The sequence below is a fragment of the Meriones unguiculatus genome, chromosome 19 (genome assembly GCF_030254825.1).
Source record: "Meriones unguiculatus strain TT.TT164.6M chromosome 19, Bangor_MerUng_6.1, whole genome shotgun sequence".
Classification (NCBI taxonomy): Eukaryota; Metazoa; Chordata; class Mammalia; order Rodentia; family Muridae; genus Meriones; species Meriones unguiculatus.
This window is the reverse complement of record NC_083366.1, coordinates 65,504,838-65,528,864: the sequence shown is the minus strand read 5'-3', so window position 1 is coordinate 65,528,864 and position 24,027 is coordinate 65,504,838. Positions and strand designations below refer to the sequence as shown.

Sequence of the window (24,027 nt, the reverse complement as noted above, 5' to 3'; positions counted from 1 at the left end):
AAGGAGATGCCTATAAAGGGACAAGAAGCCTACAGAACATCAAGTAGACTGAACCAGAAAAGAAAATCCCCTTAGCACATGATAGTCAGAACACTAAGCATGCAAACAAATAAATAAAGAGAGAGAGACTATTAAAAGCAGCAAGCGGAAATGATCAAGTATCATGTGAGGGCATACCGATTAGAATTGCTCCTTATTTCTCAATGGATACTCTAAAAACCAGAAGGCCTGGACAGATGTGATACAGACTCTAAGAGACCACAAATTCCAGCCCAGACTACTTTACCCAGTCAAACTTTCAATCACCATAGACACAGAAAATAAGACATTCCATGATAAAACCAAAGTTAATCAATATCCATCTACAAATACAGCCCTACACAAGGTGCTAGAAAGTAAAGTCCAACCTAAAGAGGTTAAATAAACTGAAAAAAACACAAGTAATAAATAATTCCACACCAAAAAAAAAAAAAAAAAAAAAAAGGGACACACAGACACATACCACCACCACCACCAAAAACGACAGGTACAAACAATTTTTGGTCCTTGATAGCCCTCAACCTCAACGGTCTCAATTCCCAAGTAAGAAGGCACAGACTAACAGGATGGATAAAACCAGGCTCCATACTTCTGCTGTATCCTATAAACACACCTTAACATCTTTCTTCTCTTTTGTTTCATCCATGGGTCCAGCCTTCGGGCTGGTGCCCTGGACCAAACAAGGTACTGCGGGCTTTCCCTGCCGTCCAGGCTCCTCTACCCTGCTCCTAATGGTGTGATCACCCAGAATCACAACCAGTGGCTTTGAAGGGAAGTGAAGCAGGAATGGCTGGGTGGGGAGAGACAGGTAAACGTGACTATGGAGAGAAACTGACTTGGGTGAGACAGCTGGCTCAATTCCGGGGAACAAAGGCTATTTAAATCTCCGGGAGAGCGGGGCCCGGGTGTGAGGATGCCTCATTTGCATAAGGAGGAATTCAGGTGCTGCTGGACATTACCTTATAAGGGGAGAGGAAGTTTAACTTGGCTGCCAGGCTACCTCGACCTCCTCTGGAGGGCACAGGGCTACCTGCTCCAGGCCACGCAGGTCCAGGGTAGGGGGAGCAGTCCTACACCTGCCGACCTCAGGATGAGATTTCCAGGGTTTGAACACACTTTCTTGATGATCCCAGCCATCTCTCCCAGCCCCACAGTTCTCTGGCTCCACCTTTCCCCACAGTTAGTCCTCTCTGAAACACCCTCACTGGCCTCGCAGTGATTCTAAATCCAGTCATGTTGACAATGAAGATCACCCATCACAGGGTGATTTTCCTTCCTTCTTTCCTTCCTTCCTTCCTTCCTTCCTTCCCTCCCTCTTTCCCTCCCTCCCTCCCTCCCTTCCTTCCTTCCTTCCTTCCTTCCTTCCTTCCTTCCTTCCTTTCTCTCTCTTTTTCTTTTTTCTTTTTCTTCCCTCCTTCCTTCCTTCCTTTCTTTCTTTCCTTCTTCTTTCTCCTTGTTAAAAAAAAAGATTGATTTATTTTTAATTGTGTGTGTGTGTGTGTGTGTGTGTGTTATGTACTACCAATGGAGGTCCCTGTAGAGGCCAAAAAAAAAGAAAAAGTATCAGAGTCCCTGGAGTGGGGGTTATAGTAGTTGTCAGCCACTGTAGGTACGGATGCTGGAATCTGAACTCAGATCCTCAGGCAGAGAGTCTGTGCTCTTACATACTGAGCCGTCGCTCCAGCCCAGTGAATGCCTTTCTGTGTGAGTTCTTGCTCTGCTGCGTCTGGATCAGTTTCCTGTGAGGTGTGTTGGTTATAAAGTGAGTCTGGCTTCCCTTAGCTCTTATGCTCCGCTCTGCAATGTGATCAGTGGACAAGTGGGTGGGGCCATACTGGTTCACAGCAGCTGCACAGCGTGTTAGTCACGTCACGGACACACTGCTATGACAAAATGCCGGACACAAGCAGCTTAAAGAAGGAAAGGAATCCTTTTGGTTCACAGGAGTATAGTGGGGAAGCCGCCATGGTCGGAGCTGCTGGTCACATGGTATCCAGTCAGGAAGCAGACACACACACAGAGAAATGTTCACATTCTCCTTTTTATTCATCCCAAAACCTCAGCCTGTGGGGTGGCGGTGGTAATGGCGGTGTTTATATTGGGCCTTTACACCTCACCTAACCCCTCCAGCTATGCCCAGAGCCTTGTTTCCTGTCCAGCTGACAAGGTTAACCTCACAGGAAGCAGAGGCTGTGGTGTGGCCTTTGAACTGTCACCTGGAAACCAGCAGGCACCATCCAGGGAAGGAAGAGTGGGAGCTAGGCTGCTAGGACCAGGTCACTTGGCGAAGGGTCTGGGTTTGAGACACAAAGAAGCTATCGTGGGTCTGAGGTGGAATAGTGGCTCGACGGGATTTGACCTTTACTATGCAGAGACCAGGGGCTTTTGTTCCTCTGGGGCACCACTGTGCACATGAAGGACATAGATGACCTCGGGTCTTGATGTTTCCTTTGAAGTGGCCCCAGCCAACAATAGAAGTCCAGTCCTAACAATAAACGTCTTTGCAAGACAAACAAAGGTGTTTACAATTCTTAGTATTTAAATCATGTTTCTTGGATCCCTTTAGTAAAACCTAGTCAGAGTCGGGTGACCTTTAATGACAAAAACAGCACCAGCAGGGGTTCTAGGTTATCTCCATGAATAGTCCTTGGTTGGAGTATGAGTCTCTGGGAAGTTCCCTATGTTCAAATTTTCTTGTTCTGTTGCTCTCCTTGTGGAGACCCTGTCCTCTCCAGCTCTTACTATTTCCCAGTTCTTACCTAAAATTCCGTTCACTCTGCCCAACCTAGAACCCCTGCACAGATGTAGCCCAGGGCAGTTCAGAGTCCAATTGGGTTACATAGTAATGTGAAGAGGGACTGCCTCTGACATACTCTGATTGGCCTGCTCTTTGATCACCTCCCTCTGGGGAGGGGAGCAGCCTTACCAGGCCACAGTAGAGGACAATACAGCCACTTTTGATGTGAACTGACAGACTAAGATCAGAAAGGAGAGGAGAACCTCCCCTATCAGTGGACTTGGGGAGTGGCATGCAAGCAGAGGGAGGAGGGAGGGTGGGATTGGGATGGGGGAGGGAGGGGCTTATGGGGGGATGCAGAATGAATAAAGTGTAATTGATGAAAAATTTAAGAAAAAAAAAACAAAAAACAAAAAAACAGCACCAGCATCCTAAAGCCTCAAATGTTTGGGATGAAATACTGATCTTCAGCTATCCATTCTCTGCAACCCTGAAAATAGCCACAAGGGGGCGTACTGCTCCTAATGTTTATCAGCAGCTAACTTTAAAACTAGAATGGTCTACCCTTCCCTCCCTCCTCCACCTTCCTCTCCCTCCCTCCTCGGGGCCCTCTTCCCTCCCTGTTTCCTCTGAAGCGTGGACTAACCCCTAGCAGTACCCTTCCCTCCCTGCACCAGATTCCAGCCAACAGATGTATAGCCATAGGCTCACCAGATTCCTCCTGGTTTAGCCACTCGGAAAGCCTCCTGGGCTGGGCTATCTCCAAAAGATGCTGGAGTGGAAGAAAAGAACCAGATTCTGCTGACCAGGAAGCAGAGAATCCTAATGGCTATCCTTCATGTTGGCTTGTCTAACAGCTTTTCAAGTAGCAAACAAACAAACCACAATAAACAAACAAACAAACAAACAAATAAATAAATAACATAGCCAGCAGGCAGAAAAATAGAAAAATAATAAGGTCTAATAAGGTATGTTTAACTGTGTGCTCTTCCTAGGGATAAGTATATTAAAACATTGAATTATGTGCATTTAATAGCAATATATTGCAAAGTTTAACATGGTTTTGATTTGTTAGTACATGGTAGTTGGATTATTCCAGAATTTTAGTGGCTTGGAAAGAAGTTAATCTACAGAGTTTCAGCTAATGGAATGTCTGTTCACTTTGGGGTGTGTGTGTGTGTGTGTGTGTGTGTGTGTGTTTGTGTTTGTTATTTCAGGATAAATATAAAGTCTTTAGTTTTCTGGGAAGAAAGAAAGTGAATTGTGTTTTGTTTTATTTTATTTGAGAGACAGTCTCACTCTAACCCAGACTGACACTGCCAGTGTGGCCCAGACTGGTCTTGAACTCATGATCCTCCCACCTTAGTGACCAAAGAGTTGGGTTTTCGGGCATACACCTCCACTCTCCACTAAGAAAAATCTCCCTGTTCTATTTTTTAACAATTGGATCCTGTAAATTATGTATGCATGCAATTTAAAACAAACACAATGAGAATTAAAGAACACCAGGATGAAAGTAAGGCATAGTCATTCATCTCGTGACTCACAAAGCAATGCGCAGAGAAGAACTGTCAGCACGGCACGGCAGAAGACCGCAGTCCTCGGCATCCCACAGGCACTCTGACTTTGGCAACCACCCATGGATGTGGATGCCTTCGTGGGAGGCTGGGAGTTCAGCAGAGAGGCTCCAGTACCTCATTAGAGTAAGAAAATAAAAGACACGAGTGTCTCCGAGAGAGAACAAGAAGCAGGGTCAGCCTCAGAGGCTTGCCCAAGAGCACAACTCAGTGACAAGAGCCCCCCCCATCCACAACTTCTCCCACCGAGGAAAACATGAGCATAATGAGTGTCTGGTTTTTGGGTCCCCCTCCCCACTCAAACACTGATGTCCTGCCCTAAATAAATAGTCTGGAGTTAGCTAGGAACAGGGAAGAGGCGTGGGGTTCATAATGACTGGGTTGTGGAACTCAACGAAGAATGATTGGTCTACAGATGCCTTGGAAGCTCTGTCAAGAGGCTCAGGCACCCACCTCGAAAGTGTCCCTTGTAGATGCCCCTGCTCAAAGCCTAGTGGGCCTTCGGCAACTCTGTACGACCCAATAGCTAGTGCTCTCCTGTAAACTAGCACTGATATTCAACGACAGGATCTAGTTTCTAGATGATCCTCCAGGCATGCCTATGAGAGACTGTGTTAGCTTAGTGGGAAATTCGTAAATACAGCAAAAACTCAACTTGATAGCGAAACTCACACAAACTAATTATGACGGGACAAGGTTTGACAATACTTTTCCCCCAAAGACATGCTTACGATACCACTAATCAGAGAATGCATACCCAAACTACACACACTAGGATAGCTTTTACCACTATGACGAAGGGTAATAGCATGTAAATGTAAAGAAAAAGGGTGTTAGCTCACAGTTCTGGGTGGTCAAGAACTTGGTGCAGCATCTGCTTGACTGGAGATGGCCTCCTGGTGGTGAAATCATGTACTACAACACAGGAAGCAGGGGACTGGAGGGAGACCAGGCTTACTTTAAGGAGTCTTGGGGACTAATCCTCTCCTGTGAGACTCAGCCAACTTTGTGGCATCCGGATCCACCATCACAGTGGTGGAACCCCAAGGCCCACTCACCTACTACATCCTCCCCTTTCTTAGAGCTTCTGCCTCCTCACGGCCACAGAGGGACTAAGCTTGATGGAGACCAACCATAGCAGATGCCAAGCTTTGGTGGGGAAACCAACTTTTGTGCCCTGTTGGTGGGAAGGTGGATACCATTATAGAAAACAGTATGAAGAGTTCTTAAAAGGTTAGAAAAAGAATTGCCACGAGACCCTAGAAAGCTCCAAGAAAATGACTTTGGGGATCTGATTCCTGCAACCTGTGTCTACTTAGTATTGTACTCAGTAGCTGGAGTACGGACTTGTGTCAACAGATGACTGCATGAGAAAATATCCCAAGAAATATTATTCAGCCTTGAAAACGGAGAAACGTTTCTCTGCATGAAGACATGGCTAAGTGTCCACTAAGTGACCACTGTTAAATAAGCCTGACACAGAAAAGATACAGGAGCTTGGCTATGCGTTGAATCAGAATATATCGGGTAAAATGATAGCTTCGAGGGACTGGAGAGGAAGGATGAGGTTGGGACTGAGGGCCATCCATTGTCAGGCGTGCAAGAGGACTGCATTCTGGACACCATGACCAGACGGCTGTCTGTGGCTGGCACTGCTGGACCGAGCGCTTGAACTTGGCTGAGAGAGACGGTCTCAGGTGTTCTTACCACCTACAAAGAAACAGCAGCTACGTGAAGTAGTGGCCGCGGTAATGGCTTCACTTGTTTCAGAATGTGCGCACACACCCATCGAAATGCGGCAGTGCCCAGATCAGACATATACAAGTTTTGTCAAGTACATTTAAATAAACCTCAAAAGCACACTGGGTTGGAAAACAGAAGCTAGCTTGGTGCAGTGTCTAATCAGTGTGATCCAACACAGTGAAAGAGCAGAGCAAAAAAAGATGGCAGAGCAGATGCCAGTTGGAGTGAATGGCTCGGAGAATAGGCTCCCAAAGAGAGTTCCCCAGAGCGGCATCAGTGTCGGGCTCCTCAGGATGCCCAGATCTTCTGGAGCAGGAACTTCCCGGCAGTAGGTGTTTTAACAAGCCTCTGTGTGGGCAGGGATGGTCTGAGAGTCATCACTAAGAACAGGATAGAGCATCTCTCCCACTCTGGGTCATCCTAAGCTCAATCCTTGTGTTCAGAATAGGGAACTATTTGCTCTTCTTTTTAAATAATTTTTTTTGGAATAAATCTCATAAGCCTTATTTAATGTAGGTATACAATTAAAGGGGAAGGATGTCCAGGCATGCTTTCTGCACCCAGTTTAGCAAGTAGCAGGTACTGAGTATTAGAAGGCAAGTTACACTGTTACATCTCAAAGCTATTGCTTTTAGGGATAGAGCCCATTGGGCAGGGAGATTGTTTTTCTTTTTCATAAAGTCTCTCTTCCGGGTGAGAGGGCTCAGTGGTTAGGAGCACTGGGGGCTCTTGCAGAGGTCCTGACACCCACACAGTGGCTCACAACCACCTGCAACTCCATTCTCAGGGGGACCTTATGTCCTCCCTGGCCTCCTCCGGCACTGCACACATGTGGTGCACAGACATACATGCAGGTAACACACGCACACATATAAAAAGTCTTGCTCTCTTTAAATAGTAGCCCATGCTACTGGTTAGGCTTAAACCGTCTGGAAGCTGAAGCACAGCTTTAATCCAGTGCATAACGCCGGGTTGTTCTTTCCAGCTTCCTCATCCTCGTCTACGTCTTCCAAGCGCCAGACCTCCCTAAAAATCTTCACACTCCAGAAGCTGGCTTTAAGGTTGAAGCAGATTAGCTTCAATTGTCCAGAGCTTTGGTTTCTTTTCGTTTTCTTCCTTTAATTCATAGGGTTCCCATTTAAATTCCCTGATTCACGTCTTCCTTTAACTTTTTTCTTTTTTTGCAGAAATGTCTGGCACACAGGCGAAGACTGATTAAACTAGCTATACAAGCATTAAAAGTTAATGCCTTTGTTTCATTTTCACCCACATACCAGTGGTTACCATGGTTACCAAGAAAGGTTCAGGTGGTGCCAACTTGCAGATGTGCTAAAACGTTTTCCTGGCTCAGTCTCTTAGTTACTACAACATTATAGTCTATAGTTTTCAGGGAAAACATTTTTTTCCCCTAACATCCCAGGCTAGTTTCGGGGAGCTTATCTCCAGCTTTACATCCTTCATTCAGCCAGCTCACTGTGAATAAAGCTTTTGTTATGTCTACGGGGGAACAGAACAGATGCCCAAAGCTGGGGAGAACTTTGGAGCCTTTTCTGTACTTCCCTCTCCCTCTCATCAGGAGTCTCATTTCAAAGGTGAGGTGGCGTCCTGTTGTCCAAAGCCTGCAGTCTCTGTTGGAGTCTTAGAATTACCCGAGGTGAAAGCAGCAGAAACCAGGGAGAGCAATAGCTGTCTCATAGACTGGGGACCCGGAGCAGGGGCATAGCCAGAGCCAGACACTGAATGCTCCCAAGTGCTCTCTTCTCCTGGTTGTTTCCTGTAATGTGTTTTGAATTTAACGTGTAGAATAAACATGGTCGACAGCCGACCTTAAAGCATTTGTAGTGGCCCACCACACTAAGTATACATGTGTCTTTCACAGCCTCCATTACCATCCACTTTCAGAACTCTGTCTTCTCCTGCTGTTTCCTGGCAGCCTTTTTTTTTTTTTTTTTTTTTTTTTTTTTTGAGACAGGATTTCTCTCTGTTGCCTTGGCTTTCCTGGACTCACTTTGTAGACCAGGCTGGCCTCGAACTCACAGAGATCCACCTGCTTCTGCCTCCCTGAGTGTTGGGATTACAGGCATGAGCCACCATTCCTGGCTTTTATTTTTGTTGAGACAAGAGTCTTACGTATCCCAGGCTATCTTCAGATTCACAATGTAGCCAGAGGTGGGCTTGAAGCTCTCATCTTCCTGCCCCCACCTCGCACATGTCGGGGCTACAGGAGGGGACACCGTACCCAGCTTTATGTGGTGCTGGGTATTGAAGCTGGGGTCTGCTGCATGCTAGGCCGGCACTCCAACCAACTTGTCAGGTCCCCAGCCAAGGTTTTAAGGCTGAACGCTATCCCGTTTGTGGAAGTCCCTCATTTCGTCGATTGATTCTTCTATCAAGAACACTGCGGCCCTTTCTCCAGTGCAGTGGCAAACAAAGTTGCCGTATATTTGGGTGTGAGGATCTCTTGGAAGCCCTGCTCTCAGTGGTTCTGGGTGTACATCCAGAAGGGGAATTACATTCGTTGCCATAGGTAATTTTATTGTGTGTTGCTGTTTTTGTTGTTGTTTTTCAAGAGAAACCCTGTCTGTGTAGCCCTGACTGTCCTGGAATTCTGTCTGTAGATCAGCCAAGCTCAAACTCAGAGATCTGCATGCCTCTGCCTTCTAAGCACTGAGAAGAAAGACATGCCACCGTCTGCCAACCTCCACGCCTGGTGTATTTTGAGGAGCTGCTGTGCCGTTTTTCACATTGGCTCATGCTTCTCTGCATCCTCACCAACCCTTAGCGTTTTGCCTTTTGCTGCTATGCTAATCTTGACCATTCTCATGGGTGTGAAAGCGTAAGTGGTTCTGACTGACCTAGCCCTAATTGTTAGTGACGCCGCCGAATGGATTCCAGGCACTGATTGCGTCTGCAGAGGTGTCTGACAGGACCTTCCCCAGCGTGAATTGTGTTGCTACTGCATTGAAGTTTTTCTATGTATTCCTTATCAGATACACAAGTGACCAGCGCTTTCCCCCACTTTGAGATACATTTTCATTCTGTTCATAGTATCATTTAGTAAGCACCAGCTTTTACTTTTGATGAAATTAACTTACCTATTTCCTTTCCCAGGTCACATTTTTCATTCATAGTTAGGAAATCATCACCAAATTCAATGTCACTGCTTCCTCCCATTTTCCTTTAAAAATAAATTTATTATTGTTGCTATTATCATTATCATTAGGTTTATTCTTATTTCATGTGTATGGATGTTTCGCCGTCATGCTTGTCTGTGCATCACGCATGTGCGCTGGAACCCGGAAGAGGGTACCAAATCCTCTGGAACGGCACTTGCAGATGGCTGCGATCTGCCATGTGGGTGCTGGGAATCTAACTCCCGTTCTCTGCAAAAGCAAAAGCGCCCTTAACCGCCGAGCCATTTTCCAGCCCCTATCATTAATATCACTATTAATAATATTAATTAGTCTGTGTGTGTGTGTGTGTGTGTGTGTGTGTGTGTGTCTACTTGGGAGGGGGGAAAACCAGGTGTCTTGCTGAGACAAGGTCTCTCACTGAATTCACCAGTTCCTCAGCGAGCTCTCACCTAGCCCACCGGTTCCTCTGGTCTAGCTCGCCGCCTTGCTCTGGCGATCTTCTATCTCTGCCCGCCGGTGCTGGGTAACAGGCAGGCTGTCACACACGCCTAGCTCTGAAGAAATTCTGGGGATCCGAACTCGGCCCTTATGCTTGCTATCTGAGCCATCTACTCAGAAAAAAAAAAAATTTTTTTTCACAGTTCTGCTGTGTGGTAGACTCAGCTCTAACACGGCTACACCTCAGCCTGAACACTGCTGTCCTGTGTACACTCAGTGGCCAGGGTTGAGGCCGCTGGACCATTGGGACACCTTACTCAAAATCTATTAAAATGTTTTCGTTATTATTATTAGCTACGGTTGTTTTGGGACAATCTTGCTACGTACCTCAGCTTGCCTCAAACTGGTAATCCTCCTGCCTCATCCTCCCTCCCACCCCCCTGGAAATTATAGGTGTGTAACACCACATTCAATTTAACTTTTTTTTTTCTTTTATGGTCTCAAGCATGAAATTTACCAGATCTTCTACTGGCTCTTTGGCCAAAGTCACACTTTGGAGGTCTTAAAACTCTTCATGCTCCCAGAACCCTCCACAGTCTACACAAACAAATGTGATATTCCTAACACGATCCTTCCGTACAAACCGTACATACTCTCACACTCCACACACCCATATCCCATGCCCCACGCTCACACACCCCATGGCCACCCCACTCACACTTCATCCTCACATACGCACCACACACACTCAGCTCCCATGCTCTTGCAGCTCTCCTATTCCTACAGGCCTTCGACAGACACTCACGTATCTCCATTCTCACCCATCCCACATGCTCACGTTCACTGTGTGTTCACATAGCCTATACACACGCCACACACCCACACAGGCATGCACCCCACACGCTCACAGCCTGACCCACACACTCCCGACACTAACACACTAACGCACACTCTCACACTCGCACCTCCATGAGACTCACGCTTGAGCACTGCAACACACAGACTTTACGCAGGAGAGACTGCGTCAGCTTGACTCATTCACCGGCTTATGCTTGCGCTCGGCGATGTCTGAGGATGGTAACTCTCACTCCGTGGCACCTTTGAAAATGACTGCCATGTTGTTCCTGAGCTTGGGAGCTGCTCCTTCCCTTTGGGGTGTCCAGGCACCAGCGCATAGAGGTGCTGGACCCGAAGGAATGCCGCTTCGCTGGGCTGGTGGGGGTGCAGGATCCAGATGTGTGAGTGAGTGCCAGGGGTGGGGCGGAGGATCACTGTTTCAGGCGCCGCTCTTCCAGGCACACAGCTCTCTTGACTGGGGGGATAAGGGCTTAGTTAACCTTGGGGAAGTGGGGAGGGGCTCTTGGGTGAGTGGACAGCACTGGCTGGGGCAGAGGTGCTGGGAATGCTTCATTTGCCTGGAGAGGAATTCTGAGCTTTGAGCAGTGCGGAGGTGGAGGTCACAAGACTCCATGTAGGGGGAAGGCACAGGACACTGAGGGAAGCAAGCCTTGCTCCTGCCTCTCTTAAGGTCGAGATTTTGGGGGTTTGGACACGTCTCCACCTCACTCTAGCTACAGGCCAGTTTTCCCAGTCACACAGTTTCCATGCCCCGTGCTGCCTGCAACTTCAGAACAGTAATACAGAATAATTTTTTTTTAAACAAACTCTGCTTTGGACATGTTATTAATCAAAAACTCTCCCTCTGGATATTATTGCTTTAAAATATTTAAGCACATGCCAAATTGTTTCCATGGAATGTTTCCAGAATTAGAGTATCAAGCAAAGCACTGGCTATCTATCACGGGAGTGACAGCCATCCCCATCATTGGTGCCCCTCACTGGTTTCTAGGCATGCTTACGTTACTAGTTAATTCTGCAGATTTTTGTTAAGGCAAAAAAATAATAATAATAAGGAATAAAGTTATGGGACAAAGTGTGTTCCCTCAAGAATGTTTACATTTTCCATATCTGTAAATGGGGATGGAAAGTCTAGTGGGACCATGAGGGCAGAGCCCTAATCTGGTGAAGACCGTAATAATACCAAGACACCAGAGCGCTTCTCTGTCTCTTTCTCTCTCTGTCTCCGTCTGTGAAAAGAGCACACATGAGGACGGGGACAGAGACTGAGAATCCAGGGCTTGTCAATTCTGTTAGTCTGTTAGTGGTGGCCACAACTACCCAGAAGCCCTCACGACTGTGTATGTGATGAGATTTGAGGGGAGCTGGATTAGGACACTCTGGGAACGTAGAACAGGGCTGCACCCATACCTTTCTGAGGTCCCAGTCTCTTCACCCCGTCCCCGAGGCCTCCTTCCCTTGGAATCTCCTTGTGGGAGCAGGACATAGGGGAGGGGAGCTGGCTGCTGCAGGGTGATCCAAGACTTTGCCCCCTGAATGAGGGTCCAGGGCTGTCACAGCTGCCATGTCACAGCCCCATAGCACTGGGCCAGACTCCAGGGCTCCCAGGGCCACTCTTGAAAAGTCTCTAGAGCAAAGTCTTCTAGGCGCTACAGGAGGAGAGAGACCTCATCCTCCTTCTACCAGTCCAACCACTGAAGAGGAAGCTGCTAGGGATTTTTCTTTTCTTTTTCTGAGACACAGGGACTGAGGAAGGAACATGGACAGTACCGTTGCAGTTGAGATGGCCTGGGTACTGATGTTGGTGAGAAGGGATCATTGGGAACGGGATGGGGTAGGGGTGGGACAGGGTTCAGTGGTAAGTCACTTCTTGCAAAAGCATGAGGAGTAGAGGTTGGACGCCTAGAACCTACATCAGCACAGTGATCCATCTATAATCCTAGCCCCCACAGGGCGGAGACAGGGCATGCCTGGGCGAGCTGGACAGCCAAATTAGCCAAATTGGTGGTCTGGGGGTTAAATGACAGACCATGGCTCAGTGTAGAAGGTGAAGAGTGATTGAGAAAGATGTCAGATGTCAGTCTGTGGCCTCCACACTGGCACATACAGGCATGCTCACTCACAAACACTTGTGCCCCATGCGTGTACATGCATATGTATACCCCATTCACACACAAAAGAAGAGTTCCTTGGCGTCAACTGCTGGCCTTCACACACACTTGCATGGGAGCAAACCTATATACATATGAGCACACACACATACACACACATGGACACACACACAAAGAATGGGATGATACATGTTCTGAAATACATGAGCAGTGCCAAAAGCATGCACTCAAAGAAGAATCAGAGAACTGTTTATTGTCAACGAACATGAACACACATATGACTTTCTACACACAGAGCAGATCAGGCACCTCTAAGCCTGTTACAGCCCTTGTGGAGGGACTTGAGGTAGATGAGGGAGGAGGGAATAGAGAGGCAGGTGGCTCTGAAGGCTACGGCAACACGAGGAAAGAGCTCCTTCCTCACAGATGGACTCTAATTATATCCCAATACCAGAGAGTGTACAGACCTGAGCTCCCTCCCCTGGAGGCTCAAAAGCATGCCCTTGGTAAAAGCTGTTAGGTGCCGTTTGGAGAAGGGGTCAGCCACAAATGCCTGTGATTTTCTTATGGTCTGCTTTTTCCAGGACTGTCACTGCCTTTGTGTTTTGCAGAAGGCTTCGTGCTGCCCAGAGAAACTGGAACGGATTCTCTCACTCTGTGTTATGGCAAAACATGTGTTACCATGGTTTCTGAAAACAAAATTCCAATGAGCAGATGGAGGGGCTGAGGGGAGAGTGTCTCATTGGTGTGGAAACAGGAGCAGAACTCAAGCTAAAATAGACGCATTTTAAGAAGTCCTGCCATGTAGAATACACTGAATCCCTGCCAACAGTATGGCGGTGTGCTAATTATTGTGTTAAACATTCTTAATTGATATATATCTCATAAAAAATTAGCAAATTCAGTACCAAAGTTTAGTGTACAATATGCTCTATTTTAGTCAGTAATATTTTTAAACTTAGAGAGTGTTGGATAGGCGGAGACGGAAAGAAGGGATTGATTTAGAATTCACTGTGAATGCTGATGGAAACTTTTTGAAATGTTGTAACGAAGCGAGGGAGACTGTCTAAGTCACCACTAGGGTCTGAATTGTTACTCTGGTAGAGAACTTGGAATATTCAGAAGTCACCATGTGAGAAGGACGGTCAGGAGCCGGTTGTCATCCACTCTGCTTCCTTAGGTTTCATTTACTTTTGGCACACAAGGGTATTTCACCTTGGTATTTTTTGAGCTTTCTCTCTCTGTGTATGTTATATACTTGTGTTTGTATTTCTGTTTGTGCACACATGTGTGGTGTATGTTTGTGCATGTATGCGGAGGACAGAAGTCATCATCTGGTGTCTTGTGTCACGCTCCACCTTAATTAATTAATTAGCTAATTAATTAATAATTATTAATTAACTAACTGATAGCTTCTTGTGACAGGGTCTTTCTATTATGAAGCCTTGGCTGTCCTGCAGCTTTCTATGGAGACCAGACTAGCCTCAAACTCACAGAGATTCACTGGCCTCTGTCTCCTAAGTGCTGGGATTAAAGGAGTGGGTCACTGTGCATGGCCTGCCACCTTATCTTTTGAGATACAGTCTCTCAAAAGGTACTGAACCTCAAGTGTACTGATTTGGCTAGGCTGGGTAGCATCAAGTCCTCGAAATCCTCCTGTCTCCATCTCCTTGTATACCACCACACCCACCTAGCAGGTTTATTATTATTTATTTATTTATTTTTTTGCTTTGACAGGATTTCTCTGTGTAGTCTCGGCTGTTCTGGACTTGCTTTGTAGACCAAGCTGGCCTTGAACTCTCAGAGATCTACCTGCCTCTGCCTCCCTGAGTGCTGGGATTACAGGAGTGTGCTACTGCGCCTGGCCAGTTTTTATTTTTAATGTGGCTCCTGGAACTCAAACTCCGGTCCTCAGACACCATTCTGACTGCGTCATCTCCCTATCCATGTTTTGTTTGGTTGTTTTGAGACAGGATCTCACTATACAGCCCAGGTTGGCCCTGAACTTGTGATCCCCCTGTCTCAGCCTCCCTGAGTCCTGGAATTACAGGCGTGTACCATCATTCCTCCCTCTCTCTTCCTTAAGCCCGAGCAGCCTGTGCTCCTGGCTGTCTTGTTGATGCTTCCTGTTCGGTTTCTGTGACATGGGTGCTGCTCAAGCTTCTGGGCTTGGTTTTGGGTGAGAAGAACCTGTTTCTGTCTACAGTGAGTGGGAACTGCTTGGCGTTTGCTTGCCATTTGCAGGGGATCCTCACTCCAACCGATGAGTCAGGGCCGGGGGCGTGGCTGGGGGTGACTGTGTTGGTAACGTACTAGTCTTGCAAGCTTGAGGACCTGGCTTTGATCCCCAGAACCTGCGTTATTAGCGGTGCAAACTTGAAAGCCCAGCATGTGGTGGGAACAGGTCCCTGGGGCTCGTTGGCCAGCCACCCCTGCCTAATTGCCAAGTCCCAGGACAGTGACAAGCGTGACAGATTGATCAGGAGGAACCATACCTGAGACTGGACACACACACACACACACTGGGAGAGGGGAGCTATCATAGAAGAACACTGCTCTTATCACACCTACAAGTGTCAGTAGTGAAACTCATATTTCACATCCCCGGTGGCAGCCCCAGCCTTCAGGAACCAGCCCAGGGTACACCGAGACTCACAGGAGGCAGCCAGACCTACACACACAGGCACGCAGGCACGCAGGCACGCACGCACGCACGCACGCACGCACGCAGGCATGCACGCAGGACTAGGAAGTGCAGCTTGCTGGGGTCTTACGGACCGAAGCTTGTCTCGGGCAAGCCCAGTGGATTCCTGTGATCTGGGTGAGAGGGAAGGCGAGTCAAAGGTGACCAGTTCCAGGCTGGAACTAGAACGTAGCTGGCGTCCTTACAGTTAACATTTGGAGTAGCAGGCAGGGTCCAGCGTGCCGGTGGAAGTTCTGTTTTCCATCCTGATAGTTTCGTTTATTAATAGGGTGCCGGGAAATGGAATGGTGGGGTGGAGAGACTAAACCAGGGCTGCCGCGTGGCGGTCACGGTTGTTACAAATCAAGATGGCTTCGTCAAGCCAGTTCTTTGACATGCATGCTGTTCTCTGGCCGTCTCTGACATGCACTAGGATGGGAAGGAGTTAACTATGGAGCATGGGGCACAGTTGTGTAAGAAGCAATTAGCTTCCCCCTTGGGAAGGACCCTCTCTCAGTGACAGAGTCCTTTTTTTTTTTTTTAGATTTATTTATTTATTATGTATACAATGTTCTGTCTGCATGTACGTGTGTGTGGTACTAGAGGGTACTAGATCTCACTATAGATGGTTGTGAGCCACCATGTGGTCGTTGGGAATTGAACTCAGGACCTCTGGAAGGGCAGCCTGTGCTCTTAACCCCTGAGCCATCATCTCTCTGCCTTCCCCCATCCTTCTCCTGTTACTTAGCAGAGTCTTCGCCTTCCTGCAGTGTCACAATTGGGCCTTCCAACACCCTGAATCTGAAGCACCCCTCTTCTCCAAGGGTCCTCCCCAGTGGTCCTCCAGCTAGCATAGAGCATAGCAGCCTGCCCAGGTGTCACCCTTGACCTGTCTTAACCATAACTTCCCCTTCTTACACATGACTCCCCCTCCCCCAGAGCCCACTCCTTCTCTCCCTTTGGGTTCAGGACCTGGGCGGCTGGGCACCTGCCTCCCGACAGGCTCCTTGCACGCGCTCTTGTCCATGTCCGGCCTGTCACAGTGGCCATGCTGCTTTCTGCTCGGAAGGCTTCCACTAGCCATCAGGTTCCACACTCCACTGCGTCCAAGAGTTCTGGGCACGGCTTGTTCTTCCAACGTTGCTGGACTTCCTCGGCTTTTCTCTCCCTGGTCAGCTTTTCAGCAAGTGGTGCTTTTCAGCTCTTCCTACACCCGAGGGCCTTTGTGCGTTCTGCTCTATCGTCCAGAAACACTGACTCTCTTCTTCCCTGTCTTCACAGCTTACGGGTTTCACTTCTAACATCTCCTCAGCGACTCTGCCCAGCTCTTTCTGTTGAGGTATGGCCCCACTGTTAAGCTTTCAGAGACAGTATATGGTGATTAATTTTGATGTCAGCCTGGCATCTCTCTCCCTCTGCGTTTTTCTTAACTGATGTCCTCGGACACCAGGCTTTCAGGTTCCGCTGCCTTTGGAACCCAAGACCCCCACAGTGCATCAAGTGCCAGCATGTCCTGGAGCATGCCTGCGGCTTCCAGCTTCCTGCGCTAAGCTGCTGTTGGTCACTCTAGCTCTGCAGCCTGCAGATGCTCAGGGTGGAACCTCTCAGCCTCTGTGATCCTGCAGGCTGGTCTAATAACCTTTCTCCTGTTTATTATTATTAGGAGTTGTTAACTCCTCCTACAGTGCATGCCAGTCATTGTTCTTCCGGCAAGCGCTGACGATCACAAACCGGAGCCATTTTTGCTTGTCGTCTTCCCGGGATGCAGCCCAGACCCAGGCTCTTAACTCATGCTAAGGGATACATTTGGAAACTCTAGGATGGTGCCCACAGTAGAGCCCAGTTGCCCACATCTTAAATGATCCTGAGGGGCTAGATAGAAGTAATGTGTTCAGCTGCCATGCTGGAGTTTAATTCCAGCCTCTGTGCTTTGTGGAAACGTAGCTTGGCACATATAACACACAGTTCTTCATCTCGGAGTTCCGATACACACAAACACTGGGAGGAGTTTCTGGAGACGTGCATCACCATGGAATATAACTCCAAAACACGGCCCAGATCCCATCTTGATGGAACAGATGTCCGGATAATTATTAAACCTGGTGGTGTCACTGCAGCTGAGACATGCACTGATCTGAGAAAGGACAGCCCCAAACCAAGGGGTTCGGACCCGGCTTTAGGTCCCCTTTGATTTCTGGGTCAGCATCGTGCTGGCCCCACGTCGGACACGCAGTAGATTGCTTCAATCAATTTAATGATTGGAGGAAGCAGGCTACAGACTATCCTGTGTATGTTATCATCCATTACTGACGTACCTGAGTCATCTATCATCTATCTATTATCTACTTGGCTCTCAAATACCTATAAATTACCTAGACCCTAGGTTTATCACCTATCTATTATTCTCTATATCACTTATCAGTCTATCCATCTGCTAACTACCTATCCATCTATTATTGGTCTTTCTAGCATCTCTGTCTATGTATGTATGTATGTATGTATGTATGTATCTATCCATCCATCTATCTATCATCCATAATCTATCAGACAGCTTTCTTTGTCCAGCCATCTGTCCTGTGTGCTTTCTGTGGCTGTGGCTCTAGTCATTGGCTTTAATAAAACAAACACAAAAACAACCCCCCCAAAACAAACAAACCCATTGGACTTAAGCCGGAAGCAGCTGTTTCTGTTTGCATGGACTGATTGCCCCTGGCACCTGGGGTGATCTTGGCAGATGGCACTAGTGAGTCACCTGAGGCTTCATGAGTTTGGCCCCAGTAGGTTTATTTATTTGCGCACTTGGTCTCCAGTGCTGTTTGGGAATGTTATGGAACCTTTGAGGGTGTTGGGCCTCACTCTACTTCCAGCTCTTTTAACTCTGCTTCCTGTGTGGAAAGACATGTCATCAGCCAGCTCCTGGCTCCTGCTACCTGCGGCTGTGCCTCTGCCACTGTTATAGACTCTCCCTCTGGAACTGTAAGGGAAAAGGAGCTTTCTTCTAAGTCTTTCTTGATTGTTGGTGTGTGATCGCAGCAACTAAAAGGTCATAGAGCCATGGCTTCTAGTATGAGAGAAGAAAGGCCATCAGAGCCACACTGAGCTGGTAGGAACGCCCAGAAGCAAGGCTGTCTACTCCTGTTCTGTCGGGTGGCTCAGCTGAGTCCAGGCTACTCAGGGTGTCACCTCAGAACTCAAGGCCTGGCGGAAAGTGACCTCAACTTGGCCTTAGGCAGTGGGGAGCATCTGCATTTGAGATCAAAGCTGGGGACCCCCAGCCACCTCCACCCTGCACGATTGCTTGTCAGGATATATCAGGGAGGGACTCAATTCAGGGCATGTCCCCTTCTTTGCTAGCCATGTTGCCTGTGTGTGCACGTGTGTGTGCGTGCAGGTGCACGTGTGCAGTCAGAGGTCTACCCAGAGGGTCTTTCCTCAGGAGCTATTCACCTCAAGTCCTGAGACAGGAGCTTTGAATGGGGCCTGATATTCACCAGGCTGGTTGGCCGGGGGGCTCTAGGTATCTAACTGTGCCTGTGTGGCCTGCTGGGGTCACAAGCACCTGGCACCACGCCTGCTTCCCTCAACATAGGTTCTGGGGCCTGAACTCACATGGATCCTTGCATCTCCCAGCCTTCAGTGTTTCTCCGAGGACATCTCCTGTGAGATTCAGGCTTCCTATCAGAGGCTTCATTGTTTTACAGGCACCTTTCCCTCCCCCCCCCCTTTTATTCTGAAAACAGGAAGCAAATTTAGAATAGGTCTAATCTGGGAGAACAAGAAGCAGAATTCAATGGCATCAATGGTGTGAAGCAGCTTCCAAATGAGGAACGTTTAAGGCAGCGTTTAAAATAGAGGTAACTGGTCACAGAAAGTGAAGACCGAAGACGGATTTCTTTTTCTTTTTTGCCTGATGGAATCTGTCAAAACCAACTTGTTTTCAAGCCTTTCTTTGCTGCATCACAGGGAAATGATTCCATCTATTTTGAGCTGTAGTTTGAGAGAAGGTTGGGGTGTGTTAGAATGCCAACACTTTGGTGTGTGTGCAATTCTGGGGTTCAGTGAAAAACCTTGGGCATCAGAGGAGCGCTGCTGGACTGGGAGAGTGGCCTGTGGGCACAAGGTAGCTCAGCTCTGAGGAACAGACCCCAAGCCAGTCTCCAGGGCGAGGACTGGGGCTGTGTCCAAGGGCACAAATTTGTGGTTGAGTTGGTCCAGCTCATCACCAGGGAGACTTAAAAAATGCCTCCTGATATCCCCAAGCAGGGAGGCTAGCCAGTCCTGGGGAAAAGAGGCCAATGATGTGACCTATTTACGCAGCACCTGGGAAGTCAGGAAATTAAAAAGAGAAGTCCCTTTCGAAGATGTATCCCACAGCAGAACCCCTCCCCAGCCCTGCTAGCCAGCTTCTCAGGAGGCCTCTTTCCAGCCAGGCTTTGATTTCTTGGTTTCTCTGGAAACCCAAGATACAGGCAGCATCAGCATCCAAGAGGCTGCCTCGCCCTCCTTGCTCCACTCCTGGGTAATGCCCAGTCACCGGCACTTGCCTCCAGCAAGAATCCTTTGAGTGGGTTTAGCCAGAACTCCTGATGTTTCCTCTGAGAAACTTTCTATTCACTGACAGTTACCCCTTTCCCCCATCTTCTCTGTGCCACAAATTCTCGTCTTCTCTATCGGTGTTGGAAGGTACATCCTGGAGTCCGGTCTTTCTTCCCTATGCACTCCTTTGATGCTGTCCCTTCATCTTGCTTCCTCTAGCAGTCACTGACAAATGAGGTCACACGTGTGCTGTTTTGGTTCCTCCACAGGGGTTCCTGTGCTAGAAGCTTAGTCCTTAGTGTGCTAGATAGAGGTGCTGGAACTTGGGAGGAGGTGGGGCCTACTAGGAGCTGAATCTGCCATTAGGGACGCTGCTTGCAGAAAGAATTAGTGTGATTTTTGTGGGGTCTTGGTTGTTTTCTGGAGAGAGAGTTACAAAAGAGCACAACTGGTTCTCCCTCGGTCACGTGGGCATCACATCTAACCACGTAAGCTCACTGTCTTCTGAGCATGGCCACCGTGACGAGGTATGCCACGCTGCCATGAAGCCGAGTCCCTTGCCAGAGCCAGTACTGTGTTCTTTATGCCTGCAGCCTCCCAAAGCTGACTCCTGCCCTGCCCTGGCTTCCCTCAGTGACAGAGTATGGCCTGGGAGTTGTGAGCTGAAATAAGCTCTTTCCTCCCCAAGTTGCTTCTGGTCATAGTATTTTCTCACAGCAATAGAAACCTTAACTAAGAAACATTCCCATAATGACAGACCCTATGCCATCATGTGACTGTGAGCCAAAACCTTTCCTCCCTTGAGTCGCTCTGTCAGGTATGTGGCCACAGGGAGGAGAGAAGTAACTTTCCTAACCTGGCATGGCTTCTCATCTCCCTAGAATATCATATTCAACGCATACGCTTGGCAAAAGCTCCTTAGAGGCTGAGTAATGAAATAGGAGGGTGTCTTTGCAACCATGAATCTTTAGGGGCTGGAGCCCGTGGTGTTCTTGCAGGCCTGAACTCAGTTCTCAGCACTCACACCGGGCAGCTTTCACAACTGCCTGTAACTCCAGCTCTAGAGAATCGGACACCTTTGACCTCTGAGGTTACCTGCATCTGTGTACACATCCATATGTGCACACAAATACATGCACACGAACATGCACAGACGCACACACACACACACACACACACACACACACACGTTCCCCTGCTCCTTGAGGACAGCATCCTCAAGCCAGGTCCCTGCAGGCTGCTTCCAGGAGACTTTCTGAACAGTGTGAGGGGACTGTGTTAGAGACTCCATGCCAAATGCAGGACAGCACTGTTTGTGCTTTTTGGCTCTTGATTTTTGCCCTCTCACCATCTAGTGACCTAGTTATAGCCAGGGCACCTTCTACACATGTGTTCAGGTTCCCATTTGAGAGCCCACAGGCATGAGGGTTTGTTTCTTAAGGCCGTTTGACTGACCCTGTTGACATTTCTCACGGGGAGGGCTTGCATAGAGTGTGGGGCTGATGGGTGGGCTGCTAGAGGATCCTGGAGAGCATGTCTTCCGGGAGGTGCAAGCAGTTTGCAGGAGGCCGCTGGGAAGGTCAAAGGGGAGGTCAGGGAGAATCAGTGTTCTAGCAGATCTCCAGGGCATCTTCCTTGGGGTCTGAACATGGGTTCAGGGAGAGCATCTGCTCTGAGTCAGAGTTCAAGAGCCAGGGAGGTGAGCGTTATCCTGGTCTAGCTAAGGCTGGTTCAGGAGTTCAGAGCAAGGGGCAGGATTAGAGATGCTGAGCCAGGCCACTGGACAGCGACTTTTCCCAGGGGTAGTCTCCATGCTCAGTAGCATCCCACCTGCTTCCTAAAGACGCTGAATGAGGCTATTTTCTGTGGCTGTAACAAAACACTCCAGGCTTCCTACCATGTAAAGCGGTTTGTTTATCTTCTAATCCTAATCAGGCCCTCTCGTTGTCTTGTGGAGAAGGTGAAAGGATGCCTTCTGGGGTATGTGCACCAACAAGGAAGCCAGAGGCCCTGGAGGAGCCGTCCAGTGCTTTGTAACCTCCTGTTTCAGGAGAGTTAGCTGATCTGTTCCACACAGAACCCACCGCTACAAGACAGCATTAATCTCTCCCCAAAGGGAACGCCTCCGACCTGAGCATTTCCTTCCAGGCGCTACCTTTCAACATTCCCACACTGAGGGCCAGGTTCTCACCGACCACGGCACAGAAGGACAGAAATGTCCAGCACATCTTCCTGAGCACATCTCCCTGAGAAGGCCAGCCCTGTCTTGAGAGGATGAAGGTGAAAGGGCTGAGAGAGGCTACGGTGTGGACGGACATGCAGGGGAACTGAGTCAGGGGTGACTCTAGGGGAGCTGCCCATCCACCCTCACCCTCCTGGCATGTCCCTCTCCCTCCAGAATCTAATGTTTAGCTTCGGGATTTTCAAAAGCTCAAAAGAAAGAAAACACTTTTTTCCTCAGTCTTCACGCACTTCATCTTGTGGTGCAATACTGCTCAAAAGGCATCTTCTCTAGGCAGTTGTGTGTCAGGCACCTAAGGCGGCTAAAATGAACTGGTGTGGGCCACTGGCTGTAATCCCAGAACTTGGGAGGGAGAGGCTAGAAGGTCAGGAGTTCAAGGCCAGCCTAGGTTTCACCGTAAATTCAAGGATAACCTGGGCCGAGACCCTGTCTCACTACGACTACCCCAGCCTCTAAAAAAAAAAAAGTTAACCCTAACAAGAACAGCAAAAATAAACTCGCGGGACTCTGTTGGAATGTTTCAATGTCACTGCCGCAGGGGCTCATGGGAATGGTACTTCTGTGGAAGTGAAACGGAAGGAGCAGGGATTCTGTGTATGCAGACTTGATGTGGGAGCTAGAGAAGACCGTTAGTTGGTGGAGACAGGAGTCCTGACGCTCACTCACCGCGGTGGCCTTTCCCTTTCCTCTGGGGCTAGGTGTGCCGATTGGGAGTGGGCTGACCCGCTGGGGAAGTTTTACTCCCAGGATTGCAGTTCTCTTAGTGCCCATTTGAGTAAGCGAACCCCACATAATCTGGGCTGCCGAAAGGGGCATGGGCGGGTCTGACCTTGGCAGTGGATGCATGGCTTGCCCTCGACCTTTTCACTTCTAAGAAAAAGTCTGGTTGTCTGTCATCTTCCTTGGGTGAGGGTGATGGGGGTGGAGAAGGGGAGAATAGTGGGGGTGCGGTGGGTGCTTTAATGGCTGGTACGGCACTTGCTTGGCTAGCCCCAGGGTCCTCTACGGAGCCCCAATTCTTGGTCTTCATTTCCTTTTCCGTTTTGTTTTGGGCCCATGCCTTGCAGTCTGTACCCGGGGCTGCGGGTTTTACGGGTTGGGACAGGAAGCTCACTCGCTGCCCTTTTCTCTTGGGTTAGGACTCCTGATCTGATAGCGTCTGCATGCAGCACCCACGCCCCTGCAGCAGCCACGTGCCAGCAGCAGCCACGTGAGCCTGCAGCACCCACGCCCGAGCAGCAGCCACGCGCCCGCAGCCCCCGTACTTTTACAGCAGCCACGCGCCAGCAACACCCACGTGCACCTGCGACACCCACACACCGGCAGCACCCGCGCGCACCCACCTACGTGCGCCCAGCAGAGCGCGCCAGAGAGGATGCCAGGGTCTGCAAGAGTCATGCCGCGGCCGCGGTTCCAGAATAAGCCGTCAAACCACGGGGAGGAGGGGTGGTCGCGGTGCAGACGAGGGTCTCAGGATATGGAGTCAGTGAGAGCCTGCTCAGAGCCCAGGCGCCTGTCCCCCCTGAATTACAAAAGAATTTTAGGCTCCTGCAGATGAGGAGCTTGAGGGTGGGGCTGGAGCAGCCCAGATTTGGCTCAATTGGTGACTGGAGCCTCCCATTGCTCGAATTGAAAGCAGGCGAGAAGGGGAAGCAGACAGACCGGGTCTGAATGGGAGAGTGCCGTGTAGAAATGAGACTCAACAGTCGCTGCCTTTAGTAAACAGAAGCCACGGCGCTGCCATTAGCAGGAGAGAAGAGTCCAAACTGCTTGAGACGATTCAAACTGTTTCACATTCTCAAGTTTTTTATTCCTCTTCCTTTTAATGAGGTGCCTGGCGAAGCCCCTTTCGGCAATTTAAAAATAGGTTAGTGTTGAGAATGTACTTTGAAATGTTTGCCTTATGTAAACAGTGTTAGAATTTAGTAC

At 48.8% G+C, this 24,027-nt stretch overlaps 1 long non-coding RNA gene across 1 annotated transcript; it reads right to left on the bottom strand.

Moving 5' to 3' along the window:
- Positions 1–4,649: 4,649 nt before the first annotated feature.
- On the bottom strand, positions 4,650–23,755 carry LOC132649236 (uncharacterized). Its single transcript, XR_009587668.1, has 3 exons — positions 23,442–23,755; positions 9,192–9,274; positions 4,650–6,063 (listed from the first exon to the last, which is right to left on the bottom strand). It is a non-coding gene; the product is annotated as an uncharacterized LOC132649236 (long non-coding RNA).
- Positions 23,756–24,027: the final 272 nt, after the last annotated feature.